At 40.1% G+C, this 5,249-nt stretch overlaps 1 pseudogene; it reads left to right on the top strand.

Moving 5' to 3' along the window:
* Nucleotides 1-2,162: 2,162 nt before the first annotated feature.
* Nucleotides 2,163-3,269, top strand: LOC114105019 (heme oxygenase 1 pseudogene; annotated as a pseudogene).
* Nucleotides 3,270-5,249: the final 1,980 nt, after the last annotated feature.

Here is a 5,249-nt window from a genome sequence, read left to right as displayed (position 1 = left end):
TATCTTTCTCACTCTCTAGAGAAAATAAACTCTGTGAAAGAAGTTTTCCTTCAGTTGACCTCAATATTCCTAGCAGCAGAATATTCATGAGCATATATTAAGAATTTTATAGCTACTTGCTGAAAAAAGGTAAGATAAATGAATATTTGTTAATATATGCAATTAATTTTTAAAAATTCATAATTCAATGTGTGAATTTGTGTGCTTGATTTCTTCAAAGCCTAGAATGATAGCTTGCACATAGTAAAGATTCAAGTGCTATCTATAGAGTAAAATTAAGTTTACACCCATACACATAAAGCAATATCTCAGCACATTTGATATAGATTCAGCAGGTCTAGCCTTTGGTCAAAATGGTAAGAAACAAACAAAAAAATTAAACATGAAGTTTTTTTCTAATGTTTTTCAGCATTTACTTATTCAATCTTTGTTAATCTGGTAGCTCACTCTTCTATGGGGTCATTAAGCCCTTGTTTTAAGTGTTTGAAACACCAAAAGTGATTCCCATTTTAAGGGAAGTTAAGTTTTACAAGGAAACAAAAGCTCTAAGAGGATTCCTTTCTAACACATGGATTCTCAGGTCCTAGACTATGCCAAGGATACAGTGATTTGTAAAGGACAATTAGCATCTTCTCCAAATAATCCCAAAGGTATTGACTCATAAAGAGCACACCTCTTCTTCATCATCCCCTAGGGGCAGCAAAGTCCAGGTCTCAAGCACCAAAGTTAGTACAATTTTTAGAGTTTTTTGTTTGTTTTGTGTTTTTTTGTTTTGTTGTTGTTGTTTGTACCAGGGATTGAACTCAGGAGCACTCTGCCACTGAGCCACATCCCCAGCCCTATTTTTGTATTTTATTTAGAGACAGGGTCTCACTGAGTTGCTTGGTGCCTTGCCTTCTTAGTGCCTTGCCATTGCTGAGGCTGGCTTTGAGCTCTCAATCCTCCTGTCTCAGCCTCCAGAGCTGCTGGGATTACAGGCCTGAGACACTGTGCCCAGAAATTTTTAGAGTATCTTAAGTTTCAACTTTCAATAAAAGAGTGAAGAAAGTCTTTCTTTTTCTTGTTTTTCTCCTCTCTCTCTCCCTCCCTTCTTCCCTCCCTCCCTCTTTTCTTCCTAAATGAAAAATTAGGGGAATTTTTCACACACAGTAAAAGTGTGGTTCACTTCTGTTCCTCTTTTTATTTATCCCCCGGGATGGCGAGCCACTTTTCATAAAGAATCAACCAACTGGCTTTCTTATCTACAATCAGTGTGATAACAATGCAGTAAAAAATGATAATCACATCAAATTGTTGAGGGAGTTCAATCAGATTATTTTTATCCCTATGCAGATAAAATCTTTAGGTCAACTCCTGATAATTGCTTTTTAAGGATAATCATGTGTATGTGTGAAAGAAATAGAGAAAGGAAAATGATTGAGCTATATTATGTCTACTTTGCAGATAGATAATATTAACTAACCTGCTTTGCAAATCTATCATTAAGTTTTTAAGTGATTCAATTACTAATTGTTATTAATTATTTCAATATTCCTTCTTAGGACTTATTATATTTTTCTATACTTTTTGCATGTTATAATTTTCTAATGTCTTTTATGCCATCACTTCTTCATCCTAGTTATAATAGTAATTTAAATAAACACATGAAACTAGTACAGATGGATTTTATAAAATTATTGAACTGCTTCCATAACAGTTTAAGAAATGGTGTTGCAATGGAATTTCTGTGCAGATAAGAAATATTATTTTTATTTTGTGATGAGAAGCAATATAAGCTTCTATTTCATATTTGCTGCTGTTTCTTATTAATTATTTTCCTATAACAGTATTATTTACTTCACCTAAGACTTGAATTATTAAGAATCATTTAAGTAGTGGGGCATGGTTAAAATTTCCTGTTTAAAGTGTCCAAATTTATGGTCTCTTAACAAAACCTCAAATATTTGGCACACATACAACTGGCACCTTTGAACAAATGGAACTCTCGGAAACACAAAAATTGCAGGCAGCAGTTAGGAAGAGCTATTGAGAAAAGCCAAAGGCACTGAGTTCAAAGAAATGCCAGGGTTGGTCAGGTTACTCTGAGATCAAAGAGTTCTGGGATTGGTTGGAGAGACAAGCTCATAACTGAGCACACCCTGGCGTGCAAGGTCACATGAAAAATGAGGGTTGAAACTGAGCTGAAGAGAAAGGAAAGCAGTGAGGAGCAAGCGGGGGAAAGGGCAGGGGGAGAAAAGAGAAGATCAAGGAGACAAGAAGGGAAAAGAGTAAATGATTAGGATAAGGTAGACCAGTGTAAAAACCAGGAAAAGAACTAAGAAGGGAAAGTGGGAACACGAAACCACAGACGCAAACCAAGAGATGAAGGAGGTTCCCAGGCGCCGCTGCCTGATCCTCCAATGCAGCCAGAGGCACCAGCACCAGCCCAGCCCGGGCCAGGGATGGTCCATAGAGTAACAGCATGGCTCTGGATCTGTTTGAGGCCTCCAAGGGGGTCACTAAGGAGGTGCACACCCAGGCACAGAATGCTGAGTATATGAGGAACTTCCAGGTGACCTGAAAGGACTTCAAGCTGGTGATGGCATCCTGTACCAAGTCTATATGGCCCTGAAGGAGGAGATTGAGAGCAACAATGATAACCCCATCTACACCCCCCTCTACTTCCCAGAGGAGCTGCTTGGCAAGATAGCCCAGGAGCAGTACATGACCTTCTAGTATGTGCCACACTGGCAGAAGGCCAGCCCCTATGCTTCAGCCATGCAGCTGTATGAGAGGCAACTTAAATAGGGTAAGGGCAAAGAACCCAAGCTGCTGGTGACCCACCTGAGCCACCTGTCTGGGGGCCAGTTCCTCAAGAAGATTTCTCAGAAGGCCCTGGACCTGCCCAGCTCATTCGGGGGCCTGGCTTTCTTCACCGTGCCCAACATGCCAGCACCACCACGTTCAACCAGGTCAAGTTCTGGCGAATGAACACTCTGGAGAAGACCCCTGAGGTCAGGCAGAGGGTCATCAAAGAGGCCAAGACCTCATTCCTACTAAATATTCACCTGTTTGAGGAGTTGCAGGAGCTGCTGACCCAGGACCCTGAGGACAAGAGCCCCTCACAGACAGTTGGGCTTTGCCACTGTGCCAGCGGCTGGGTGCAAGACTCCATCCCTGCAGGGACTCCCAGAGGGAAGCCCTTGCTCAGCAGCCTCTCCCAGGCACCTCTCATCCTATGGGTTCAAACTCTCAGCTTCCTGGTGGTCAAGGTTGCCATGGGGTTTTAGGCTATATGAATACAAGCATGCTGGACCCCAAAGACGTGAACTGTACAGTGAAGGGCCTTCTTTCTGCAGAGTGGGAAATCTCTTAGCCAGCTTCCTTATTTGGGGCTCTGGAGGCTTTATGGGCTTCCAACCCTCTCCCACTGTCCTTCTTTCCCTGGAGGCCTCTTCTCCAACCAAAAGCACACCCAGTGGCCTGAACTTCCAAACTTGGCATCCCCATTTCCTGCAGTAGAGCCAAGGAGAACTGTCTTGACCCTCCCCATGGCCTTGGTTCAGTGTTCTTGTTGACATCGCCACAATTACTTTCCTATGGGCTGTGGCAATTTTCATGTCTATATACAGAGATGTTGTGTCTTGTGTTTGTTGTATTTTTGTTGGAGCCACTCTTTGTTCACCTTTCAGTCTGAGCTGTGTGGTATTTTATCTTGTTCTATTATATGTATGTATGTATGTATATATTCTAATCAGTCATATAGAAAACTTCTAGAACTAGTAAATAAATTTAACAAAGTAGCAGGATATAAAAATCAAAACCCATAAATCAAAGGCATTTCTGTTTATCAGTGAAAAATCCTCTGAGAAGGAAATGAGGAAAACTACCCCATTCACAATATCCTCAAAAAAATAAGATACTGGGGAATCAACTTAACAAAAGAGATGAAAGATCTATACAATGAAAACTACAGAACCCTAAAGGGAGAAATCAAAGAAAACCTTAGAAGATGGAAGGATCTACCTTGCTCTTGGATAGGCAGAATTAATATTATCAAAATGACCATACTACCAAAAGCACAATACAGATTTAATGCAATTCCAATCAAAATCCCAATGGTATTCCTCATAGAAATAGAAAAAGCAATCATGAAATTCATCTGGAAAAATAAGAGACCCAGAATAGCTAAAGCAATCCTTAGCAGGAAGAGTGAAGCAGGTGGTATCACTATACCAGACTTTAAACTATACTACAGAGCAATAGTAACAAAAACAGCATGGTATTGGCACCAAAACAGGCCGGTAGACCAATGGTACAGAATAGAGGACACAGAGACTAGCCCACAAAATTACAGTTATCATATATTAGATAAAGGTGCCAAAAACATGCAACGGAGAAAAGATAGCATCTTCAACAAATGCTGCTGGGAAAACTGGAAATCCATATGCAACAAAATTAAATTAAACCCCTATCTCTCACCATGCACAAAACTTAACTCAAGATGGATCAAGGACCTAGGAATTAAACCAGAGATTTTCCTTTAATAGAAGAAAAAATAGGCCCTAATCTTCATCAGGTGGGATTAGGCCACAACTTCCTTAATAAGACTCCTATAATACAAGAATTAAAACCAAGAATCAATAAATGGGATGGAATCAAACTAAAAGGTTTCTTCTCAGGAAAAGAAACAATCTGTGAGGTGAACAGAAAGCCTACATCCTTGGAACAAATTTTTACCCCTCACACATCAGATAGAGAAATAATCTCTAGGGTATATAAAGAACTCAAAAAGCTAAACACCAGAAAAACAAATAACCCAGTCAACAAATGGGCCAAGGACCTGAACAGACACTTCTCGGAAGAGGATGTACAATCAATCATATATGAAAAAATGCTCATCATCTCTAGCAATCAGAGAAATGCAAATCAAAAAAACACTCTAAAATATCATCTCACTCCAGTCAGGATGGCAGCTATTATGAAGACAAACAACAATAAGTGTTGGTGAAGATGTGGGGAAAAAGGTACACTCATACATTGCGGTGGGACTGCAATTTGGTGCAGCCAATTTGGAAAGCAGTATGGAGATTCCTTGGAAAACTGGGTATGGAACCACCAATTGACTCAGATATTCCTCTCCTCAGTCTATACCCAAACAACTTAAAAACAGCATACTACAGAAACACAGCCACATCAATGTTTATAGCAGCACAATTTACAATAGCTAAACTGTAGAGCCAACCTCGATTTCCTCAGTGGATGAATGG

Source organism: Marmota flaviventris, chromosome 13 (assembly GCF_047511675.1).
Source record: "Marmota flaviventris isolate mMarFla1 chromosome 13, mMarFla1.hap1, whole genome shotgun sequence".
In the NCBI taxonomy this organism is placed as follows: domain Eukaryota; kingdom Metazoa; phylum Chordata; class Mammalia; order Rodentia; family Sciuridae; genus Marmota; species Marmota flaviventris.
The sequence above is the reverse complement of the archived record's forward strand: the minus strand, read 5'-3'. Positions and strand labels throughout refer to the sequence as shown.